At 40.9% G+C, this 26,556-nt stretch overlaps 2 long non-coding RNA genes across 2 annotated transcripts; one reads left to right on the top strand and one right to left on the bottom strand.

The window, feature by feature from the left end:
* The first annotated feature begins 6,847 nt into the window (after positions 1–6,847).
* On the top strand, positions 6,848–25,917 carry LOC111768812 (uncharacterized). The gene is made up of 4 exons (XR_011428639.1): positions 6,848–7,105; positions 8,328–8,468; positions 21,557–21,741; positions 24,922–25,917. It is a non-coding gene; the product is annotated as an uncharacterized lncRNA (long non-coding RNA).
* Positions 12,773–23,243, bottom strand: LOC102150268 (uncharacterized). Its single transcript, XR_011428636.1, has 6 exons — positions 23,127–23,243; positions 22,447–22,538; positions 21,585–21,699; positions 14,643–14,697; positions 14,468–14,537; positions 12,773–13,949 (listed from the first exon to the last, which is right to left on the bottom strand). It is a non-coding gene; the product is annotated as an uncharacterized lncRNA (long non-coding RNA).
* Positions 25,918–26,556: the final 639 nt, after the last annotated feature.

The following is a 26,556-nucleotide window of genomic DNA, read 5'->3' as shown; positions in this document are numbered from 1 at the left end:
AAAGTTGACCACTTAAAGAAGCCTGAATAAACAAGTATCTCACCTGCTAGAGGTAAGTGTTTGATGCTTAACGCTTCATCCTCAAATGCCTTGGATCCAGCTGTGCTCAGATAGCGTTCAGGAGAAGATTAGCAGCAGCCCTGCGTTTGACTATTCTTGGGTTTTGTTTCTGTCTTCTAGCAAAATAGGAAAAGCAAGACTAGCCTACATGGTGTCAAAATGCAGATAACTGAACTGAGGTCACGTCATACCGTACTGGGCAGGACTCTTCCAACTGCAAGGGACTGGAAACTAACTCACACAAGCTTAAGCAAAAAGAGAATTTATTGATCCACATAGTGTAAAAGCTTCAGGGATGGCTGGATGCAGGGGTTCAAACGGGATCATTAGGAGCCATTCTCTGTAGCCTCGTCTTCCTCAGATCTGCTTTCCTCTGTGTTGGCTTTGTTTTCAAGCAGGCTCTTTCCATATGGTGGACCTCGACAGCTCCAGGCTTACAGCATCCTCTATCTCAGAATCCCAAAGGAGAGTTCTATCAAAGCCTTGGCATTGAGTCTCATTGGCTGAGCTAGAGTCAATCTCCCTTTTCCTGAGCCAGTCACCATGGCCAGTAGAATAGAATAAACGGCTGAAGATGAAGCCTGGCCTAAACCCTGGAGCCAGGGGATACACTCATTGAGACCTAAGCCACATGGCATAAGAATGAGGAAGAGGTGTTCACCTAGGAAAGAAGGCTCACCTAGGAAGTGAGAAGGTAGAATGGATACCAAGCAGGAAAAAGCAGATGCCCGTCACCAGGTGATGCCCCCACAAAATCCAGAGGAAACTGGCAGCTTGTTTTGTGCCACAGCACGTAGCAAATGCCCCTATAATGAAGGGGCAAACCCGCCACCGGCTCCATCATTGCCGGAAACAGGGAGCTGAGAGTGGAGTCTACTGACAGCACCTCTGATTTCTCAGGTCAGACCCTGTCAGCTTCGACTTTATGAAGCAGAACATGTCTTCTTCTTGGAACTTAGAATGCTTCTTTTTAAAAAACAAACAAAAACCCACATTACTGGAAGGATTTATGGTTTGGTAAGAACTTCCTGTTGATACAAGTGAGGAGACCCTGGAATGTGTGAAGTTGTAAGGTTGTTCTACCATGAACTGTCTGAAAACTAGGGCCAATGAACTTGTTGATCTCTTAAAGGCAAGTCTTAGAGTGATCTGCAAATAATCCCATTCCTTTGCATGGCCAAGTCTCCCCTTGAGCATACCCCTAATGTAGTCCTTTAATCTCTTCTCTCATTTTGAAAACCAGACTGTGAACTTCCGTGATGTTCTGAAACCAAGGCTTTGTAAAGCTCCCGCCTCTAACTAGCAGACGGATTGTGCAGCCAGAAGAGGTTTAGATTTGGGGCCACAAACTTTGAGTTCAATTCTCCAATGTGCTCTTTTTTATGTCTAACATGTGCCTTATTTTATTTTTTATTGAGATTCAGTTGACATAGAATATATTATTAGCTTCAGGTGCAGAACATAATGATCTGATATTTGCATATATTGCGAAATGACCACCACTATAGGTCTAGTTAACATCTGTCACCACACACAGTTGTAATTTTTTTCTTGTGACGAGAACTTTTAAGGTCTACTCTCTCAGCCACTTTCAAATATACGATATTGTTAACTGCAGTCGCAATGCTGTGCACACCTCCCCATCCAATGTGCCTCTTGTTGGTTGTGTGGCTTCACGAAGCTCTCCGAGCCTCACTTTCCTTTTCTCTCAAACTCCGATAGGAATTCCAGCCCTATCTACCTCACTATATTTTTGTGAGAAGCAAAAGTGATAATGTTCAGGAAGCCAATATTTGAAGTAGAAATTGTTCTATTTTATTGTAAGATGGACACGCAGTTATTCTGTAATAAAACTGCTGCTTACAGAGCCGCTCAACTCCCAACACGTTCCTAGCCTCTCCCCCAAATGGGCAGCTATTCATATTTGAATATTTTAATAAATGTGGATAGAAGTTCATTTAAGGCTTAGGCTGCCTTTCTTTTAGAGAAACAAAATCATATTTTCTCCTTTAATAAAGACAGTTACGAATTATTTAGTGGGTTTTTATCCCTTTCTTTGTAATCAATCTATTTTTACCTTCAGATTGTGGAGGTGTTTCTTGAGACAATATCTGTTTCATCCGTGTGTTGTTTCTGGCTGCCTCTTTTTCCATCTTGGATCCCTTTCACTTTCTTCCCTCACACCCCAACACACACAGCTTCACACTCCCTGCCTCGGTCCCCCATCCACCTTCGGGCAGGAAATGGGACACACACGTGCACACACACACACATGCCAGAAGAAGAAGCGTACAGATCAAAAGAGAGGAAGAAAATTAGGAGAAAGGCAAAATTCTGGGGCCCAGAGAAGGGTGTTGACATTAGGGAAATTGCCAAGCAGGTTGGAATAAAATGAATTGAGGGGAGGGGTAGGGGGTTCTGAGTTGTTGCCTGAAAAGCCTCAAGCTCATCTTTACAGCTAGTTTGTCTGGCTACCCAAGTATTGGGAGACTGTGCTCAGCTGGGTTACCACTTTCAATAATTGAAGCAACCTTTTGTAGTTTTTCTGTAAATGTAATTTTTGGCCTTTGGGGTCAATTTTCAAAAAGTGACACGCACAGCAACATGGATGATATTCACAAATGCAATGTGGTGCAAAGGAAACCAGATACAAAGGTACATACCGTATGATTCCATTCTCTAAAATGCAGAAACAGGCAAAATGAATCTGTGCTGTTAAAAATCAGGATTGTGGTCACCCTTGGGGCAGGGAGTGACTGGAAGGGGCTCAGGTGAGTTCCGGGTTTCTGGTAATGTTCTATTTCTTGATCTGGGTACTGGTTTCACGTGTGTGGTCTGTTTGTGAAAAACCATTGAACTGTATGCTCACAATCTGTGAACTTTCCTGTATATATTATACTTAATAAATTTAATTAGCATCAGTTGCTGTAAGAAGATTTCAAGCACAGGTACCTTGAACTTGTATTTTCTTTTCCTCACTGTGGTCATCTGGAGTGGAGAAGATGAAAGCCTCTTGACATTCAAGCCCTTCACTGTGCATTTATTCATTCAACACATGTTTATTAAAGAACGGTGTTGGGCCCCAGGGGCCAAGGGGGCCCTGCCCTCACACAGAGTACAATCTAATTTGGGGCAGAGTAGGGTGGGGGCAATGGATGTCAATCAAATAACCACACAGATCAATGTGCTGGAGATGAGGAAGAGGGAGGGAGATGTCCAAAAGAGCCCTGAAAGGTGAGCAGGTGTTTGAAGGGTGAGCAGGTGTGGGCTGCCAGGATATGGGACAAGGAGGGTTGTCCATTGGCGGTTAAATGTTAGGCTCAAACACCCACTAGAGGGCGACCACAGACAGCATTTGTGGCGGTTCCTGAACCAGTCAAGAAACACTGAGTTTCTGTAGCTTTTGCTCAGCTTCAACTCTCATAAGTGTTAGACGAGCAAAAAGTACCCAACAGAAACTGAAAGTTCCAGTGTAAATTTACGTACGTAGATGATGCTGTATAGTCTTGCCTGATAGTATAATACAGATTTTCTAATGACCTTAAAAAGAAAAAAGTTGAAAAGGAGTGATTAAAAGAATCTTTTCTCGACCTTTACACATCCTGAAAGAGCTGCCCACAAGTCCCAGATATGCTATTACTATTTCTGATTCCTTGGTACCCCCACGCCCGAGTCCCTCTCACGGGCTGCACCCACTCCCTTCAGAGCGAGTCCTCTGTGGGTCTGGTACGCAATAGTGTCTGCTTCTTGCTGAGGCAGCTGATGAGCAAGTACCATTTTACATGTTGCCCAGAGCCAGAGGCAGAACAATGCGTAATTTGCTGCATCCTATTAAATGATCAGGGATGAAATCAAGATTCAAACCAAGACATTTCAGTGTATTTAACAGTCAGTTTCTTCAGCATCTGCCATACGGCAAGCATTCCAGAAAGTATTTAAGGCATGGCATTCCCCTCCTTTAAAATGAATTCCCAGTGCAATTAAAGTTTTCAAAATTTTTCATTTTTAAAAGATGGAAGCAAAGCTCTGATGGTGGTGGGTAAAGGCCTGCAGGGTCTTGCCCCTGCTCATCTCCAGGCTCCTCTTCCTCTTTCCTCCCTCATAACTTTCCAGGTTCTCTGATCCTGTTTCTGTGCCATCACCAGCTATTTTGTGTTCCCCTTGCCTGAAATGGTCTGCTCCCCTCATCTAACAAAAGGCTTCTTGTCATTCAAGTTCCAGATTAGTTGTCACTTCCTAGGACAAGACCACCTCCTGTCTGCTCTTTCCAGCAGAACCCTGACCTTAGCTGGGCACTAGGCTGCCCCGAACACTAGTCCAGGTTTCCCAGCCTCGCCAGCAGCTGAGGTGGCCCTGGTTCTGGTTAACAGGGTATAAGTGGAATGTTGAGTGGGACTATCTAGAAGCTTCCTTACAGGGAAGCAGACAAGCCCTTCTTCCTGCTTTCCTATCTCCTGCTGTCTGGGATGTGGACATAATAACAGCAGCTTCTGGAGGCATCTTGGGCCCTGAGATGACAGAGAGGGAGGGAAGAAGGGCAGAGAGGAGTCGGGCAGCTAATGACACTGTAGGAGGGGCGGAGTGTGTGACACCAGCCTCCAGGAATCTCTTATGTGAGGGACAAATAAACTTATTTAAGTTGCTGCTACTTGCAGCTTCATGGCTAAAAGCTGCCACACCTCAATTCTGACCAAATTCCCACACCCCTGCCCAGACCCATCACCCCATTTCCCTCGTATCCTTTCACTGCCTGAAAGAGCTGGTTCACTTGTTTACACGAGACCAGGGACCTGGTTGTCTGGTCACCGCAGTATCCCTGGCACCTGCCGCAGGGCAGTGTCAGTACGGGAATTCCTTCCCAGGATTTGTGGGGTTTTTTTTTTTTTTTTTTTTTTTTGAGGAAGATCAGCCCTGAGCTAACTGCTGCCAATCCTCCTCTTTTTGCTGAGGAAGACTGGCCCTGAGCTAACATCTGTGCCCATCTTCCTCTACTTTATACGTGGGACGCCTACCACAGCATGGGTTGCCAAGCGGTGCCATGTTTGCAGCCGGGATCCGAACCAGCGAACCCCAGGCCATCCGACGCGGAACATGTGCACTTAACCGCTGCGCCACTGGGCTGGCCCCTCAGGATTTCTTGAAAAGTTGATGTTTTCCTGAATCCCGAGAAGAATCAGTTGAGAAATCAGAGAAAAGTATTGTAATTCTTTCCACCAGAAATAAAGTTTAACAACCTTCACCGAGATGCTACTGTTTCGAAGAATCCATCAATATCAACAACTGGCGATGGCGAAACAGTAATGGGAAAATTTGGAAAGATGTTGGTAGTTACGCTACTTCACTTTGCTGGAAGAAAAGGGTTTTACTCAAAAACAACTAGCAGGGGAAGCAAATACACTGCAGATTCTGAACACAAGGAAGAGGAAGCAAGTTTTTCAGATTCAGATGGTGTAGCTGGAGCCGATCAGTCTGGTCTTCCAGATGATGTCTTTCCCATAATTTTTAGAATAAGAAAAATTGTAAAATTGTTTAAATTTTCTCCAGTGAGAGATTCTCTTTTGCAACAGGAATGGGAAAAAAACTTACAAGTCATTTTGGACTGCAAAACACTCTGGAACACAACATAATAAAAACGGAAAGATTTTTAAAGACCCTAAACCTGAGAAAAATGATTTTATGCCCACTGAAGCTAGGACACTTATGGAAAGCGGAATATTATGAAATTGTGAGAGAGATAGTAAATTGCTTAAAACCAACTTCATTAGAAGTTGAAGCGTTAAGTAACCATGATGCAAATCTTCTAAGCAAAAATAGAATTCTGCTCCAAGCAGTTTGCTTTTAAAAGAAATTAGAATCAAATCGCTTAATGCAGAAAAAAGATCTAATATCTCTTATTAAACATTTAAGCAATGTTAGTAGTTTACATGAGGTGGACAGCTTTTTTGCTTTGGCAAGCAAGAATGAAATAGCTCAATTAGCAAAAATCATTATTGGAAAGACTTTTGTGAAGGAAAAGATGCTTTATCAGAAGAAATGCAGAGAGGAGTAAATGCTGTTGTGGCCTATCCATCGTGAAGTCCAAAACTAATCTAAAATCCAAATTAGCAAAAATAATATGAACTCCAAGGGCAGAATCAATTCTGAGAAGGAAGACAGTATTTTAATCACTGAAAAAAGATAATGGGTTTATAATAAGCAACATGTACCTTAACGACCAACCTGAAGATGCTTCTGGACACACACACAACAATTCAACTAATGTCAACGCAGAATGAAAGAATACTCTACATCTGGAATATTTGTTGTAAAACAAAGATCAAGACAATAAGGGCAATTTAAGCTTTATGTGTTTTTAAATTTCATTTTAAGAATGGTAACTTTTAAAATTTGTGTAGTATTATTTTTCAGATTTTAAAATCATTTTATTTGGCATTTGTTTTGTGTTCAAGTTCCTCCTTTTAATATTTTCTGTTATCAAATGTCCATATCAGGTAGAGATGATTTTTACATCATTGAAATGTAGTGCACCTTGTACCAATATATGTGTTCACAATAATAATAAACCATGTATTTGTTGTTACCTTTTTATTTTTTGCAGAAAACCTCAGAAAATTTTAGTATAACCCTATCACAGAAAAATGGTTCACTGGTTACTGTTATGGTCAGTTGTTATTTTAAAACATGTAAAGAAGGTATTACAGAGAAATACAGAATAATTTATGATTTTGAGAATACCCAAGAATTGCTGGGAATTCCAATTTCTTGTTCCGGAATCCTGAAGATTATTGTCTCTCAAGAATTTGCAGACACGGTACAGTCCCTGGCACGAGCAGACACTCAGCGTATATTTAGAAAGAAGGGATGTTATTTTGTTGTTTGATGGTCCCAGCTGTCCTATGAAGTAGAAGTGAATGTGCCATTTTACACGTGAGAATCCTGGCTCTCCTTTGAGACTGACGGGGGACAACATCCTTAAGATTCTTAAAAGCTGCATTGTTCGCTGAGATGGCCTGTGCGCCACCCCTCAGGACTCCTGGAAGTACTGGTGGGCCTCCCCTTAAATTCCTCTGACAAAGCACTTTCCAGCCACGCTCTGCGTTTGCTCTTCGCCCTGAAGCCACTTCTTGTTTGGGAATCTTTTAATGGGAGAGACTGGGGATGAGCAACAGTTTTATTTTAGAATCCAGTAAATCATAGTTTATGTCTTTCCTATTCTGCTACACACTTGGTCAATTTCTTGGTTAGGTCATCATGTTTTATCACAGCCAACTAGAAAAAGCCAGTTGGCACTTCCTACATTCTGCTTGGCTGTCTCCCCAGCCAACCCCACAAGTTACCAAGCAGCCTTTCTATTTTCCTTGAGGCTGCAGGTGACGGTGTTGCCACACTTTCTGCCACTATGCAGAAAGGGTCCTGTGTCCTCCAGTGGCATTTTCCTCACAGTCCTCACATGCCCACCAACAGTCTGTCTCCTCCTGGCCTTTTCTGCTTCTCCCTGACACTCTGTCCCAAAGTCAGTGTCACATGGTTTAGGTATGGTTAGGGCAGTGCCCCAATCTCAAGTCCCCGATTCTGTGCATGTTACCTATGTCTGCATAATAAACTTGGTGGCTTGAAACAGCAAATTATTATTACTACATTTGGGCAGGGCATAGCAAGGGAGAGCGCGTTTCTGCTCCAGGTGCCTGGGGCCACGCCTGTGATGAGTTTCATGCTTGGTAGCTGGAGCACCTGGGAGCTGGCGGAGTTTCCCTCTCTCTCTCTTCACCCCCGTCTCACTCCATGGTGCTTCTTTGTGTGGCTAGCTGAGGCTCCTTATCTGATGCAGCCTGTGGATAGTCGGACTTCGTACATGGCTGCTCAGGGATCCAGTCAATGTCCCAAGAGAGGGCAATAGTCTTTAAGGCCAAGCCTAGAAACTGTCATTTCCAAAATATTCTACTGGTCAAAGTGGTCAGAGCCCACCCAAAATCAGGAGGAGACAAGGGTCCCGTTCTCAGTGGGAGTAGTGTCCAAAATCTCTGGTTATCTTTTACCAGCCATACTTTTATTAGTAAGGTTATAATAATATAGTCAAACTTCATAACAGAAATTCAGGGATAACTTCACTCCCAGCCAGTCCTCATTCTTAAAGGGTAGTGGACTCAAGGTCTTATCTTCTACAGAGGGTTGTCCTGTGACCCTTTGAGACTCCTAGTTCTATAGATGGTAGACACACTGTGATTGAAACAACTGGTGTTCTGAATGTTCCCCATTCATCTCTCCAGATAGTGCCTTTGCTCGTCTTCACCTGCTCTGTGGCCCAGGAGACTGCTGGTTGAGTTCAGCCACCAGATGACGCCAGCTGAAGGTCAGTGGGGGTGGTGGTGAATGAAGTCACAGTGTTCATTCCTCCAGCTCCCTCCCAGGTGAGTCATTGCTTTGCTGAAGGCTTCTCCATGCAGTAGACCTGGGGTAGTAAGGGCTTCCTGGTGCTTGCTGGCTCCAGGGTACTGTCCCGGTCTTTGTTGATTTCCCTCAATCCTGATTCTGATAAACTTTCCTGAAATATCCTATTTGAGTCTTCTGTTTGCTGATGGAGACTGATACAGATGGTCCTTTCTCATATAAGTAATAAATTAAAATCTTTTTCTATTAATGTATATTCTATCAATGTATTTTCCTATCAGGTTTTTGGTCTTTTGTCCCTCCGTTTTTAGGAGTTCTTTACGTATTGTGAATTAGGCCTTATCTGTGATATATTTTACAAGTATTTTCTCCCAATTTGTTAGTTGTCTTTGTTTATTCTGTGGTTTCAGCCATACCAAAAAAAATTTTAACTTTTTTATGTAGTCAAATATATTTAAATATTTTCTTTTATTGCTTTTAGATTTTTAGTCTTTCCCCACTCCAATGTTAAAAAAGAATTCATTCATGTTTTCTTCTAGCACTTGCATGATTTACCATTTCACGTTTAGATCCCTGACCATCTTGAACTGAGTCTAGACCATGGTATGAGGTATAGGTTTAATTTTATCTTTTTCCAAATGTACCATTTGTCCCAGAACATTTCTCAAAAAGTCCATCTTTACTCCAGTGGTTTGAGATGCCACTTTTTCATATTCTAAATTTCTGAAAGTTTTTGGTTCTATTTCTGGGCTTTTTATTCTATTCCATTAGTCTATTCATTTAGTCATGAGCTAGTACCACACTGTTTTAATTATAAAAGATTTATAGTATGCTTCAATATCTGATAGGGCTAATTCCCTCTCAATTTTTTAATTGTTTTTTCTGACTAATTTTCAATATCTTTCTCATGTAAACTTTAGTATCAACTTGTCTGGCTCCATAATAAAGCTTATTCCTCTTTTGGGGGATTGCAATAATTAATAAACTGACCCAGGGACACCTGACATCTCTGATATTGAGTCATCCTAACCAAGAATAGGAGATGTTTTAGGGGCCGGCCCATGGCCGAGTGGTTAAGTTCGTGAGCTCTGCTGCAGAGGCCCAGGGTTTCGCTGGTTTGGATCCTGGGCGCGGACATGGCACGGCTCATCAGGCCACATTGAGGCGGCATCCCACATGCTGCAACTAGAGGCATTCACAACTAGAATATACAACTATAAATACTGGGGTGATTTGGGGGCGATAAAGCAGAAAAAAAAGAGATTGGCAACAGTTGTTAGCTCAGGTGCCAATCTTTAAAAAAAAAAAAAGAATAGGAGATGTTTTAATTACAAGGGCTTCATAGAGTATTGTAATATCTGATAGGGCTAGTATCCACTCAAAGTTTTAATTTTTTTCCCTGACTATTATTACCTATTTATTTTTCACATAAGCTTTAGTATCAACTTTTTGGCTCCATAAAAAACTTTGTTGGTATTTTTATTGGGATTGTGATAATTAACAAATTGAATTAGAGAGAAGTGACAAGCCTCCCAAGTCTAAACACTTCGGAATAGATAGTTTTGGCATGAGTATACACATATACACACACCCATACACACATCAAATCTAAAAAGTCATGCCAGATGTCGAAAGGACCAGTTTCATTCAGTTCAGCAAGTATTTACGTATTACTTACTTGCAAATTGCTATCATAAAATATAGGAACACGAGGAAGCCATGGTCTCTGCCCTCAGGAAGATAACCACCTGAAGGGGCAATATGCACTTGCATAAATGACTGCAATGAGCCTTACGTAGCGTCGACTGCAGCCTGTCTGTTGAGTGAGCATCTCTCTGAGTCACAGAAATCTACAGCCCAAATATTCGTGTGAAATGCCTACATACATCTATGGTGATCCGTGGTAGAGATGTGATATTTTTGCTATTGTATATGCAGCATGCTGATTTATTACTCTCCAGGTGTCCTGACTACCTCTAACATTGATCCTCATCCCCCAAATGTTCTCTTCCATAGGAGAAGAAACGATTAAGATGAGATCATTTATTCATTCTACAAATATTTATTGAGTGTCTTCTCTATGTGAGGAACTGCTCTTAGAGCTGAGAGCATAGCAGCTGACAGGAAAGACCACATCCCTCCTTGTGATGATTGCATTCTAGAGGCAGAAACAGAAAACGAATGTTTAAGATATTTAAAATGTAACATAATTTCAAGTCGCGATAAGAGCGATAAGGAAGAGTAAGGCAAGTCAAGGAGATGAAGAGCAAGGTGCCATTTCAGACAGGATGGTGAGGGCAAGCCTCCCTGGGGAGAAGGCATTTGGCAGAGATATGGACGGTGTGAATGGGTCAACCACATGAAGTTCTTTGTAGGGGAGCCTTGCCTGCACACGGGAGCATCTGCATAGCCAGGGACAGCATAGAGGCCAGCAGAGCAGGAAGAGAAAGTGAGGGCAACACAGGAGAAGATGCTTGAGGTGGGCAGTGCCTTGATCAAGTCAGGACTCAGGCAAAAAGGAGCTTGGATTTTGTTCTTTGAGAAAAAATTCACGATCTGATTTATGTGTTAAATCTGGCTGCCATGGGGAGAATGGATTGAAGTAAGGGTTAAAAGTGAGGGATGGTTAGGAGTCATTGTGTTGTTCGTGTGGGAGATGACAGGGGCTTGGACCAGGGTATGGCTGTGGAGAAGTGGAGGAGTGTTTTGGAAGTGGGGCTAACAGGACTTGCTGACTGAATTTGGGAGTTAAGGGAAGATAGGAGGCTAGGATGGCGCTGTGGTTTTTGATTTTACCAACTGAGCAAACACCATTACCGCATATTGAGAAGGGGTGACTACTAGAGAAGGGGCAGACTTGGGGAAAAAAATCTAGAGATCTATTTTCCTCACACTATTTCAAGATATGTGGTTACTTCTCATTAATTTTCAACATCCCAGCATAAGTTATATATTCCTTTTCTATTCCTCTCTAGTCTCCACTTAGAGTTCTTCCCAGGAAAACATTTCCGCCAGGTGTAAAAGAAGGTATGGTAAATGATCATTTGATCATTTCTCAAGGTTGCAAGCACTATCCTTCTGCAAAAAGGATTAAATCAATATTATTGTTGATAATAAAAGCTGTTTGGGTCTAGTTGATTTCAGTTGTAATCAAGCAGGAAAACATTAATGGAGGTTAAACTAAGCTATTTGCAACGTTTTACGTGGTCTGGGGCAGAGATGAACTTAGGCTTGTGACTGGCTCTGCTCGGGCCACTGGTGCGTGACCACAGTGTACTGGCTACCTGGGGGCCGATGCTGTAAGAGGTAAGCAAGCCATGGTGTGATCTCTGAATGAAGTCGCTTAGTCATGAACGTTCTCTCTGCATCTGCTGTCCACAGACATTGGACTAGGGACCATCACTGTGTGGGATACCCAGGCACTGTTGCTGTCATTCTTGGACACCTTTTTGTCCCAGAGAGTCCCATGATTTCCTAGATGCAATGGCATTTTTTTTTTTTTTTAAGATTGGCACCTGAGCTAACATCTGCTGCCAATATTTTTTTTTATTTCTTCTCCCCAAAGTTTACATGGTTGTAAATCCTAGTTGTAGGTCTTACTGGCTCTGCTATGTGGAACGCCGCCTCAGTATGGCTTGATGAGTGGTGCTAGGTCCACACCCGGGATCCAAACCAGCAAAACCCTGGGTTACTGAAGCGAGCGCGAGAACTTAACCACTCGGCCACCGGCCGGCCCTCCTAGATGGAATTGATCTTTTGGGTTTTGTTTGTGGAACAGTGGCGAGTCTTTAAAGCCAAACACATACCTTAATGAGACCATAACTGAGTTAAGGCATGTGAAATACATTGAGGTGTTCAGGAGAAAAGCTCGCAGAAGTACCAATTAATATTATCTTTATCTTAAAAGAAGCTCTTAAATCAATAAGCAAAATGTGGGTCAAAAAAGAAGCTGTGAAGGGGATGTTCTTTATAAGGACCTTGGGTTCCGCAGTTAGTTCTTCCTGGTGGTGAGAATCCCGATATTTTCTGAATGATGAGAACGTGCAGCCCTCCCAGGCCCAGCACTAAGTCTTAGTAGGTGAAGCAGAGCAGAATATCTACAGCTACTATGAACCGTAAATTATTTTGCATTTTGTGGGGAAAGAACAGTGGAATTGGGCCAAGTGTGAATGATTTACATCTTAAACATCAAATGTCCAAATATTTTTTTCTGGAAATAAAAAGTCTTTTTTTCTTATAAGAAAAGTAATATAGGTTTAATATAGAAAATAAAAATGTAGAAAATTATAAAAAAGAAAATTTAAATTAACTATAACCATTATTCAGAGATTGCCACTGTTATTTTATTTATATACCACAAATACATTTATATGTATGTATACATATATGCGTATATGAATAAATTGTCTTTTAGTATATTAATTTATGTGAGCATATGGTTTGCGAGTTCATGATTTGAAACCTAAATATCAACTTCTAAAGGACTTCAAGTTACAGTGAAAAGTTGCCTGGCATAGACATCCTGACAGTTATTTGCATTTTATAGCACATCTTCTGTGCATTAACTCTTTCATCGCTACTAATAATAGCTATTTTTAGTAATATAATTAATAATTATTATTCTTATTATTGAAATATTGGTATAGAGGAAAGAATACCTTGCTGTGAGACCGAAGTCCCAGCCCCAGTCATGATTAGACCCAAAACAATGAGCTGTACTAAAGCCTCAGTTTCCTCAAGTGTACAATAAAAGTCTTGGACTAGATGAAGTCTGAGGCCACTTCCAGTTTTAAAATCCTGTCCAAGTCTTGTTTTAGAATACAGGCTCTTACTGAGATGCATTTCCTGAGATGCGAAACTTTACTTTCGAATATTTTATCTAAAATACGCCTGTTTTCAAGCAAAGAGAAATGGATCACATTTTGGAGAATATTCGAATGCTTTGAAGATGAGGCCTATTTACAGAGAACAATTTGTTTCTCTGCATTATTTTAGCATGCAACCCTACTCCAGTCCTGAAGCTTCCTAAGTATCTGAGGCTTGGAAAATTGGGGGTGGAGGGAGCTTATTACCATGGAGATAGATGGGAGCAAATGGTCACATCTTCAAAAGCAAGCTAGAAATGTGCAAAGCCTTTGTGAGGCTGATCCTGTTTTTTTTTTTAAGTAAGAAGAAGGAAAAAAGGCACAAATAAAAGGACAGATCTCTCTCATTAAATCCAACACTAATTTAGTAATCAGTGAAATAAAGGCACCCCTGAAAGCCGCCGGCAGAAAATACGGTACAACAAAGAAGCACAGAGGTTGCTGGCTGCCAGGTGTAATTTCCAGGTACTCCAAGTGCATTTGGACTCCCCGTTCTCTTAGCTTTTCTTTACAGATTGGCCGTCTTCACAGCAGATTCAAACTATCCATTTAGTCACCCCAGTGTGTTATCCAAATATTTAGGAGAAGAAAAATTGCAGTAAAATAACCTTTAATTTTATGACTCTCCAAAGGAAACTGTAAAAAAATCAAGAGGTATGAGAAGCTAAGATTGAGTGCTAATTTATTTTTCTGTTTATTACCTATCACTTTGAATAATCTGGAAATAATTTTGCAGTGGGATAAGAGTTAAAGTTGTCATAAGAGTCAAAATTTACATAAAGCAGCTTGTATCACAATAAAGTCACCATCCCTTAGATTGCTTATTTCTATAGATAGATAGATAGATAGATAGATTTTCCATTAACACATCTGTCGTTTCATTTTACTCTGGCAGAAGCTGCCAAAAGCCTGACGGCAGGAAAGATTTATACTCAGTGCTTCATACATGCTCAAAAGAAAGGAAACCATTTAAAAATAAATATGTAATAGTTAAAGAACTTGGTCACGACTCTGCCTTAAACTTTCAGTCTATAAATCTGAAGTAGTAATTGCATGCTGTTGGGACGTTTTAGAGACTGAGGTGATGTTTTAAAAGTGTTTTGTGCTATTCAGAGAGAAAATGTGGTTTACATTATATTTTAAATGTGAATTACCAGGAAATTATCTCTTCTTCTTCCTCTTCTTCTTCCTCTTCCTTTTCCACTTCAGATTCTCCCTCTTTGCCTATAGCATTAAGAGGGGAGAATATTCACAATTATAAAGACAGTAATTTCCTTAATCTATAAATTCAAACCAGAGACAAATAAAACACCAGGGTGATTCCTTTACCTTGACAATGTACTGCTAAAGTTCATCAGGAATGTAGACGGAGAGCTAGAAAACTCTGAAAGATGAGATTGAGAGGAAGTAATTAACACAACCATATATTAAAATGTATTATAAAGTTATGTAATCAAAATATTTTATTCTAGAGAAGAAACAGATAGCTGAATAGAATAGAATACAATAATAGAATAGAATGATCTGAAATAACCACAAATAGACATGTGAATTTAATGTGTGAAAAGGTAGATGGGTCAAACTTATGGAAGATGCATTAGTTAATAAAAAGTGATGGTGAACTGGCTAGGAATGAAAAATAAAATAAAATGGTTCATTTACCACACTCTTTATTTCCCCTAAATTTCCAGAAGATTGAAAGATTTAAATGTATAAAAATAAAATTATAATATCAGTAGTTCAAAACTTTGACGAATTCTTGATGAATAATCTTGCCATATAAAAAGCCTTTCTAGGGCCTGGGCCCGTGGCCGAGTGGTTAAGTTTGTGCCCTGGGCTTCGGTGACCCATGGTTTCACCATCTCGGATCCTGGGCGCAGACCTAGCACCATTCATCAAGCCATGCTGAGGCAGTGTCCCACATAGCAGAGCCAGAAGGACCTACAACTAGAATATACAACTATCTACTGGGGGGCTTTGGGGAGAAGAAGAAGAAGAAAAGAAAATAAGATTGGCAACAGATGTTAGCTCAGGTGCCAATCTTCAAAAAAAAGAAGAAAAAGGCTTTCTAAGTAAAACATAATCCTAAAGTCTTAAAGGGAGACAAAAATTAATTTGAGGGCCGGCCCTGTGGCCAAGTGGTTGAGTTCACACGCTCAGCTTCACCGGCCTGGGGCTTTGCCAGTTCAGACCCTGGGTGTGGACATGGTGCCACTCATCAGGCCGTGCTGAGGTGGCATCCAATGTGGCACGAGCAGAGCAACTTGCAGCTGGAGTGTGCAGCTGTGTACTGGGAGGCTTTGGGGAGAAGAAGAAGAAAAAAGATTTTTGTAATTAAATAAATAAATAAATTTGAACATACACAAACTGGAAACAAATATTGCAATATATTTGGCAAACAAAGAGATAAAGTCGTTAATATACACCACCACGTAGAACTCAGTAAGTGAAAACAAATCAAAAGGAAAATGGTCAAATATGTTAAACATATTCACAATTAAATAATTACATATCAAAACAATGGGTATATCCATACAATTAAATATTATTTAGCAATAAAAAGTAGCATAATTTATAATAGCCAAAAAGAGTAAACAAGCCAAACGTCCATCAACTGATGAATGGATAAACAAAATGTGGTCTATCCCTACAACAGAATATCATTCAGCCATAAAGAGAACTGAAGCCCTGACACATGATACAACATGGATGAATCTTGAAAACATTATGCTAAGGGAAAGAAGCTAAACTACAAAAGACCACATTGTAGGTTTCCAATTGCATAAAATCCTCCAAATAGGCAAATCCAGAGAGACAAAAAGTAGATTAGTGGTTGCCAAGGGCTGGGGGAGGGAGAATTGGAGAGAAATGAGGAGCGACTGTGAATGGGTACAGAGTTTCTTATTGAGGTCATGAAAATTGGTTGTGGCGATGGTTGCACAATTCTGTGAATATACTAAAACCATTGAATTGTACACTTCAAATAGGTGAATTGCCTGGTATGTGAATTATAGATCAGTAAAGCTGTTATTTTTAAAAAATTTTATTTAAAAAGATGAAGTATGTTGAATTTGCTCATCAGATTGCAAAACCCAATGAATAATGAATGTTGTAAATAGCATAAGACACAGGCATTCTCATACTCTATTGGTAGAAATGAAGATTGGTACACTTTTTGGAGAACAATTTAGCATTATCTTTCAAAATTTAAATGCACCACACCTTTTGATTTTGCAATTCAAACTCAAAAAATTTTCCAAATGGATATATTTGCAAAAACTTGCCAAGTTGCATGTGAAGGATATTGTGTGTAATAGGAAAATCTGAAAATCTGCAGGTACCCATTTAAGGGGATATAATATAGCCTTTTAAAAATAGCCTGGAGGTGGGGCTGGCCCCCGTGGCCGAGTGGTTAAGTTCGCGCGCTCCGCTGCAGGCGGCCCAGTGTTTCGTCGGTTTGAATCCTGGGCGCGGACATGGCACTGCTCATCAGACCACGCTGAGGCAGCGTCCCACATACCACAACTAGAGGAACCCACAACGAAGAATACACAACTATGTACCGGGGGACTTTGGGGAGAAAAAGGAAAAAATAAAATCTTTAAAAAAAAATTAAAAAATAAAAAATAGCCTGGAGGGGCTGGCCCTGTGGCTGAGTGGTTAAATTCACGTGCTCTGCTTTAGCAGCCCAGGGTTTCGCTGGTTCATGTCCTGGGCGCAGATGTGGCACTGCTCATCAGGCTATGCTGAGGTATCGTCCCACATGCCACAACTAGAAGGACTCACAACTAAAATATACAACTATGTACTGGAGGGCTTTGGAGACATCAAGGAAAAATTCAAAAATAAAAAAAAAAAATTTAAAAAAGACAAAAAAATTAAAATATCCTGGAGTTATACAGGCTGATATGAAAAGATCTCCAAGAAAACAGTAAAAATAATGTTTACTGAGTACTTGCTATGTACCAAACTCTCTTCTAAGTGCTTTGCATGCACTAACCCACCTAATCCCCTTTGCAAGCCTATTCTTTTGATATTACTATTGCCTCGATTTTACAGATGATGACACTGAGAAGCACAGGTAGGTTTAAGCAACTTTCCCAGGATTACATGGCTACTAAGTGGCAGAAACAGAATTCAAACTTATTGGCATAAACTTTAAAAGTAGATATCTACAGATCTATGTCAATATGGGTTTACAGCTAATTTTTCATTCTAGAAACATACATAAGTAACTGTCGAAGAGAGAGGGACTGAAGAGCAAAGAGAAAGTCCTTGCTCTGTGTTTTATATATTTTTGTATTGCTTAAATAATTTACCATGTGATATTTACTTTATTTCAATAAAGAAATTTTAAAACCTCAAGCCCAAAAGATGTGTATTCTAATATCTAAAGGTTCTGAGAAACACTAAAGAAATAAAGGGGGCTATTTCTATCTTCAAAAAGCAATGTGATTTGCCCACAACAGGCAACAGACTCTGCTGTCTCCATGTTTCAGACGACGTAAAAGAGGTCAGAGAGTTTAAGAGAATACATTTGGTAGCGGTATAAAAATCGTAGACAGAATGTACGGCATGATGACTATTGAAGACTAGAAATTTGTGAAGAAAGTAGATTTCAGGTGCTCTCATCACAAAAAAAAAGATAACTATGTTAAGAGATGATATGTTAATTAGCTTGACTCCAGTAATCATTTTACTATGCGTAGTATATCGAATCATCACGTCGTACACCTTAAATATATACAATTCTTATTTTAAAAAATCATAGACAGGAAAGAGTAAGCATCAAAGGCGTGATCAAGTATGGAAAGAGGAAAATGGGACTGGGTTGAATCTACGATATTTTCTTAATAAAATATCAAAAGTAAATAGCACAAAATATTACCATTTGTTAATTCTGATAGTGGGTACAAATGTATTGTATTACTCCTTGTATTTTTCTGTATGTTTGAAGGTTTTAATTTTTCTAAAAACCGTTCTTTCTACACACTAAACTGCCTCTTGATTGGTTACAAGAAGGCAAGTTGACATAAACTCCCACAGAACGCAATTAAGTTTTCGGGGCAGAGGGGAGCTGGTGTTTAGGCAGTTTGCGTATTTTGTGGTCTAATGCCTCCATTCCTCATTTTAAGCAGTTTTCTGAAGCCATCATCCAGTAAAACCCAAACGGCGTTTGCCTGACATTTTTGGATATGAAAAATCAAAGATCAACTCAGCATACTTAACTGAAAGACTAATGTCCCTTTTTGATCTCTCCTTAAATGAAATAGCCAGTCTACAGGTTTAATTTTCCCTTTTTCAGGTGTCTAAGACCTGACCTTCTTCATTCTAATTCAGTTACGCCTGGACCGCGCATGCCCAGACTTTGTCCTATCCAGCCTGAAACACCACTGATGGCTCAGCACGCATTAAACATCGGTTTCTTCACATCACTTCTTTGCACAAAAGCCTTCAAACTCTCGCTTACTTCGTTCTCAGCTCAGGTTTCAAGACTTCCTTAGTCTCCACTAAATCTCTCTTTCCAGTATCATGTCCCACAACTTCACAGAACCCTCCACAGTAGCAATACTGTTTGATGTACAAAATTTTTGCCTCATCCCTAGATTGGCCAGTCCCCTTCCTCTCTACCCATCTCTATCATGGTCCAACTTCAATCCAATGTCTTCCCTGGAGCCTTCCCTGATCACCCTAGCCCACAGTAGTAACTACAACTACTTCCTCATAAGCTCATCCAGGAATTCCCATCTTTGTGGTATACTTGGCAATGGAAGAGATGCCAACGTCTCCACACAGGCTCTGGATTTCACTTTCTCTCATGTGGCCAGGAACCTCACTCCGTGGATTACTCTCTCTCTCGCTTCTGTAGCTTTAATCTCTCACTCTACTGGCTACTTCCCATCTCCACTGTAAACTTTTCAAGGGCCTCCCATTAAAAATGAAGCCCAAAGTGTGCACACAAAGGAAGTTCTGGTCCCCCTAAGTAAAGTGCTGAGAAGGGAGCAAAAAGGAAGACCCTGTGGCAGTGAATCCTGGACTTGTGGTTCTCCACGCACTGCATCAGCCAAAAGCATCAGCAAAATCCAGTGGTATACTCGTAGGCTGGTGGGGTGTGGTGTTATTTATCAGCCCCAAACTGCAAACAACTCAAATGTCCATCAAGAGTAGAATGAATAAATAAAATATGGTTGTATTGTAATATACATAAATACATTATGGGGAGGATGGGATGGAATACTACTGAGCGATGAAAATGCATACACTATAGCTACATGGAATGACACGGATGAATGACACTAACAGTTGAGAAAGAGAGGAACAGCCCCTGATGCCCAGGAGCCAGTCAGTCCTGTCGGTTGGCACTCGCTGACAGGCCTTTGTGTTCCATTGAACGTCAGTAATGTCACACAATATAACATCAGACAAGGCCACTCTGTGACCACAACAGATCAAGACAAAAACAAGACTACTCTGTAATCACAGCTGACCACAGACAAAACACAAATATGTGCCCAAACCACAGAAATGAGCAAATATCCCCTTACGCTCATTAATATGAGTGATTGCTGCTTCTTTCCCAGTTACAGCTTTAGCCTTGGTCTAGGCTTCCTTCCTCTTGGATAAGCTTTAGTGTGACACCCAATCACAAAATTACTCCTGTTTCCTGACCAGGGTATCCAAACCAGAGCAAAGTCACTTCCTTAAACTCTCCCACAAATCATCAACACAAGCCCAAATCCTATAACAAATCCTGACACCCTGTCCCTGAGATGCGCCTGCTTCCCCATGGTGTGCGATCTCCCTCACCCGGCTTCCTCAACTGCAGGAGGGTTCCTGTTTGGCTGGAGGGCATTGATGCAGTAACTTGAGTGAAAGAAGCAAGTCACAAAAAAATACAAACTTCCATTAAATGAAGTTAGTGAAAGTCAATACTAAGAAAAATTGTTTAGGGATGCATTCCCACAGAGGTGATACAGTATAGAAATAAAGGTAAGGAAGGGATTATGACAAGTGTTGTGTTCACTTTTAAGGCAGGTAGGGATGGGGATGGGCAGAGGCATGATCCAAGGAGTGGGCACCAGAGAAAGAGGCCACACAAGAGCACAGGTTGAAACTGGCCAAAGCCTGGGAATTGATCTGAGAGTGTGTCGGTGATCTCTCCTCCAGGCGTGTCTGAGAAGAGAGGGCTCAAGCACCATCCCAGACCACAGGGAATGGATTCAGGGCACGTCTGGTGGTAAAGCTTCAGTCTGGACGTGGCTTACCTTCTTCAAGGATGAGTAAGGAGAACAAATCCCAGTAGGCTAGGAAAAACTTTAGAGCAGAATAGGAGAAAGGAGACAGCCTCTAGGAGACTCCAGGGAAAAACTTGCTCTGGGACTTGATCTACTGGAAGATAGAAGAGAACTTCAGGGACCTGATAGCCGTAATAGGCCCCACGTGGGCTTTTTAAAATGGCAGGATTATGAGTTATTAAAAGAGGGGAACAAAATGAGAAGATATTAGGACGAAATGAAAATGCAACAAGGTTTTTTTTAAAGGAAGAATGATGTGATAAGGAAAGATTGGAAGGAAATTAAAACTGAATGCTTGAATTAAAAAAAAACTGCATTGGAGATGTAACAAAATCGATGCTTGTAGTGATGTACAGGATAAGTTAAATAACTCTAAAAATACAGAGAAAAGGATAAAGAGATGAAAAATTCCGATGCTAACAATGAAGGATAGAGAACAAAGAAGAGAGTCTGTTGGTGTTCCTTAAGGAGCACTGGGAACAGGGAGAAAGATAAAATCACTAGAGATACGATGAAGAGTGATTCTCTGCTGGACGGTGGGGGGACGGTGGGTGACACAGCCCTGGTGGGCACATAGCTGGACTGCCCGGGGAAAGAGTAGTGTGCTTTTAAATCCCAATGATGAGTGACTGCTGGTCAGCCTGTGCTGTGTCCTTCAGTTGTGTTAGGAAAAAAAAAATTCAGAAGCATCGTAAAATAGATCTGAGATGAGATAATGAACGAATGAATGAAGGTGTTTAGATGAAAAGTGCTAAACCACATCCTAGGTGAAATCAACCAAGAGAAACCCACACCTAGACACACTTGGACAAACTTTTTGAACTACAGGATTAAGAGAGAAAAAATGCTACTATATTCACTTTCTCCCCTTAGAAAAAAAGAAAAACTATCCAAAACAAACAAATTAGAACATTAGACTTGTCACAAGCTTTTCTTTCTCTGCCAAAGTTCCTAATGACAATGAAGCAATGCTTACAGAACGCTAAGGAGGAGGCTGGAATCCAACAGCTCTTGGCTGTGTCGTCACTCGGGGAAAGGCCACATAGACTTCTCCATCTTGCGAGCTCTCAGGAAGGATGCCACCTGTGGACCTTTTGAAAAATGACTTCAGATAGACTCAGACTTATGAATTGGTAATTCATGGGATGAAACAGTTGGTGGTAAGAACCAAAATCAATGGAAGTCAAGATCATTTTAACCAGTGACAGTCAATTATTTTTCAACATCTCCATCCTCTATATAACAAAATTAATTTTAGTAATAATCATTAAATATAATAAATAATAATACTGACAAGAAAAGAAGTGTAGACAGTGAAAATAGTTTATTAAATTTTGTATATATAGGTATACCAGTAAAAAAAAATTACATTACAAAAAAGGGAAACACGGATTAATACTTTTTAATTACAATTATTTTGGAGGAAAAAAGGAAAAAATTTGAATCTTTGTACCTACATACTGATCGGTCACAGTAATAATATTACAATTTAATAATAATTATAAAAGGCTGGCAAGTTAAAAACAAGAAGAAAGTTCTATTTTAAAGATAATATTGGAATTCAGTGAAACATTTCATGTATAAACTAAATTTTGCACTTGCCAATCAAAAAAATTCACATTGCAGTTTGCACCATTTCACTGTTTTTTATTTTAAGTACCAAAAGTCTGAATAGTCAAAAAGAACGACAGAACTGAAGTTAACTCATGTTCTGGCTCTTTTGCCATCACTGGGCTATTATTTATTTCAAATCTACGGCTTACACACAGGCATCTGTAGTACCTGAGGGAGGGACCCCTAAAGAGAGTTGGAACAATCCTGACCCATCATAAAGTTACCTTGGAATGAGCCCGCGTGTCCGCATGTGTTGGCAGCCCAACAGCTAACTGGGAATTGTTGTAGTTAACGTCCATGCAGAATACAATGTTTGCTATAAGTAACAAAATGTGCTAAGTTCAAGTTTGCATGCATATTATTAAAATTCTGGAACCTCAGCAATTGTTTAGGGTTCAGGCCAAAGATTTTTCAGGAGGCGTGTTGTATGCCTGACTTTGCTGACCTTTGCTGGCTGATGGCTGGAGTAAATAGCCAACTAACTTGTGGTTAGTTCGTCAATGCTCTGACCACTCTGTCCTTCGTCTACTATCGCTTTTAACAATTCTGGTAAAGCTGGCTGTAGCACTGAATGCCAGACCCAGGTCTCTCTTCTGATTGTCCTCCAGAGGAAGAACTATGGTTGAATCAGTCATGATTATGCTCTCACTGCATGTAATGAGAAGCCAAAACAGTGGTTTAAGCAAGAGCGGAATGTTTGTGTGCCAGGCAGCTCAGGGCTGGTAGAGCGTCTCTGCATTGTCATCTGTGATGCATGCTCCCTGTTTTTTTGTGAGAACCTTTGCTTCTGTCTTTTTCCCTTAAGCTCACAAAGTAGCTGCTGAACCTCAGGATTCTGTGTTGACATTCCACGCAAAAAGCAGGAAAAGCAAAGGCAAAATGCTCACAATAGGCCAAATCTGACCTTTTTTCTGAGGACAGCAGTAGCTTTCCTAGAAGCCTCGCCCACCAGATCTCTGCTTGCATTTCACGGGCTACCACATGTTACCTGGCCGCTCCTAGCTGCAAGAGAGTGGGAAAGAAAGTCTTTTTATTTTAGTGGACGCATTGCCATTCCAAATGAAACGGGGTTCTTTTGATAGGGAAGAATGGAATTATTTAGGTAAACCACCTGGTGATTAAATGCTAGCTATTATAGAAGCCCCCCCTTATCTGTAGGGGACATGTTCCAAGACCCCCAATGGATGCCTAAAACTGTGGATATACACTGTTTTTTCCTATCATACATACCTATGATAAAGTTTAACATAAATGTGGCACAGTAAGAGATTAACAACAAAAACTAACGATAAAATAGAATAATTATAGCAATATACTGTAATAAATTGCATCACTACTGTTGTGCTTTGGGGCCATTACGAAGTAAAATAAGGATTACTTGAACACAAGCACTGCGATACCACGACAGTCTGTCTGATAACCAAGGTGGCTACTAAGTGACTAACGGACAGGTAGCATCTACAACGTGGATCTGCTGGACAAAGGGACGATCTACATCCCAGTCAGGAAGGAGCAGGATGGCATGAGATTTCATCACAGTACTCAGACTCGTACACAATTTAAAACATATGAATTGTTTATTTCTGGAATTTTCCATTCTTTTTGGATGGAGGTTGACCATGGGTAACTGAAACAGTGGATAAGGGGGACTACTGTAAATTCTTTTGTTGCTGAAAAGGTACTGAAATAGACAGACTTGGGATATACTTAAATTTCCCATAAGGAGAAACTTGTGGTTGAGAACCAATATAACCTTAACAGTTCCAGTGCTATAGCATGAGAAAGATTCATACTATGCTCTGAATATTGTGTCCCCTCAAATTCATAGGTTGAATCCTAACCTCAAAGATGATGGTTTTAGGAGCTGGGGCTTTGGGAGGTAATTAGGTCACGAGGTGGAGCTCTCACGAATGAAGAGATTAGATTATAAAAGAGACCCCAGAGAGCTCCCTCATCCCTTCCACCACATGAAGACACAGCAAGATGGCACCTTCCAAGAGGAAGTGGGCCCTTGCCAGACACCGAATCTGCTGGTGCCCTGATCTTTGATTTCCAGCCTCCAGAACGCTGAGAAACAAATTTCTGTTGTTCATAAGCTACTCTGTGGTATTTTGTTATAGTAGCCCAAATAGACAACCCATTAAGAAAGATGCTTAGCTCTCAAGGGGTAGAGACTATAATAGCAGCTCTGGGCCAAAATTATTTCCTTTCTACTTATTTTTATTTTTATTTTTTTGGATTTTAATATTTTTCCATTGTGTTATTTTCCTTTTTTGTGACCAAGAAAGATTAAACAGTATATTGCCATATTCAGTCACTACGTGTATAAGGTCTAGAGACTCTTAAAACCAGAAGCAGCTGCTATACAGGCAAACATTGACACCCATCTCTCAAGTTCTTGAATCTGCTTAGAGGTAAAAGCTGCTGTGGCTCCAGTAGCACCTGTAACTACTCAGCACTCGCTCACGAGTCACTAGTCCCCCTTGGAAGCAGCTCCTGAAGGCAGGGATGACAGAGGCAGCAGTCATCCTCTGGGAGGTGTTTTTAATGCCAAAGCTACGTTTCATCTAGTCTAGCTCCTTCCCCTTCAGTCCTAGGCCCAGGTTTTCTCATTTTGCCCTCAATGAGGTAAAGAATGTATTTTTTTGGTGAAAGTCTGCACAATCAGTTAACTGTTTTCTTAATGTCTCCCACCTCAGAAAATGGTCTGAAGGAGGAACTCAGGAAAAGGATTCTAGAGGAAAGGCCTCCCAGACCACAGCAACCGTGACTAGAAGAAGTCCCGGTCATAAAGACGCCAAACGTCCAAGGAGGGGCCGGGCTGAGGCTGCAAGGCCCTACCACCAAGCTGAAGAAACTGCCACTTGTTGGAGACAAATTTGTGGAGTTGAGAATGGTCTCTCTCAAAAAGACACTTCTTGAAGAGTCTGGGCCAGGGTCTTCCGTTTTGCTTTTATATGGGATTTAATGCTAGAAAGCATTAAATACATACACATACATGTATAGATACACATATACAAAGAGATATACAGGTAAAGATAAACATATTTGGACATGGATATACATACACAAACAGACATACGTATAAAGACATAGGTAAAAATATACGTACACATAGACATAGACACGGATGCAGGGGACTGAGGTGACCACCACGTGAAGAGCTGATAGGCCACTGGGAACACCCAGGCCTCCTTTCCAATGATCTTCTCAAAGTGTGAGCACACCACATGGCACAGCTGTCTTCACTGCTATATTCTAGAACGCCCCTGCATCAGATTCCTTCTCACATAAGAACCAACAGTGATAACGCCATACCTCGTTGTGCGATGAAACACTACGGGGCCCTTGAAAGGAGAGAGGTAGATCTTGAGGACTAACAGCGAAAGATGCCACTGTGGTGGAGCGCCTGCTGTGAGGTGAACAAAGGAAATGCAGAGCTGTGAACAGAGGAGACTTCTCTCTGGTGTTTTTTGGGGAGGAGATGATTAGACGGTGCATAGAAAAAATTCTAAGGGAATGTGCATCAAAATGTTACCGTTTTTTTCTTGGGGAGGAGATCATGGGGGAACATTCCACATTTTTCTATATTATATGCTTCTCTAATGTTTCATGCTTTTATAAAAAAATGCATTACCTTTGAAATCAGAAAAAACAGATGGACACATAAAACACACATGTTCATATTGTGTACGCACCATGTTCTCTAAAGCTTGCTTCCTTACGAGGTCTGCCTCGCCCTCACACCACTCCCAGACCTTCACTTCATCAGTCCTGCGCCTTCACTTTGGCTTTTCCTTCTGCCCAGAGTGCCTGCCCCGAGCCTTTCATTATTCCAAATTCTCTTTTTTTGAAGAAGATGATTACTAACATCTGCTGCCAATCCTCCTCTTTTTGGTCAAGAAGATTGGCCCTGAGCTAACATCTGTGTCCATCTTCCTCTACTTTATATGTGGACGCCTGCCACAGCATGGCTTGATAAGCAGTGTGTAGGTCCACACCCAGGATCCAAATCTGCAAACCCCAGGCCACCAAAGCGGAGCATGTAAACTTAACCACTACACCATCGGGCCAGCCCCTAAAATTCTCCCCGCCTGACCATCAAGGATGGCCCAGATTAAATTCAAAGGTCTCCCTGAAACCGTTCCCCCAGTTCTGAGTCCATTTGGACTCCTTCTTTCCTCAACTTTCATAAAGCCAACTGCAGCGTGTATGAGAATCCCCTGGAGAAACTGTTAGTGCTCCTGTTACCCATCCCCAGAAACTCTGACCCAGCAGCACCATGGTAGGCCCAAAGTTTGCACTTCTAACAATACTCCCTAGTGCTGTCGATG

This window comes from Equus caballus, chromosome 18, assembly GCF_041296265.1.
Source record: "Equus caballus isolate H_3958 breed thoroughbred chromosome 18, TB-T2T, whole genome shotgun sequence".
NCBI lineage: Eukaryota > Metazoa > Chordata > Mammalia > Perissodactyla > Equidae > Equus > Equus caballus.
The sequence above is the reverse complement of the archived record's forward strand: the minus strand, read 5'-3'. Positions and strand labels throughout refer to the sequence as shown.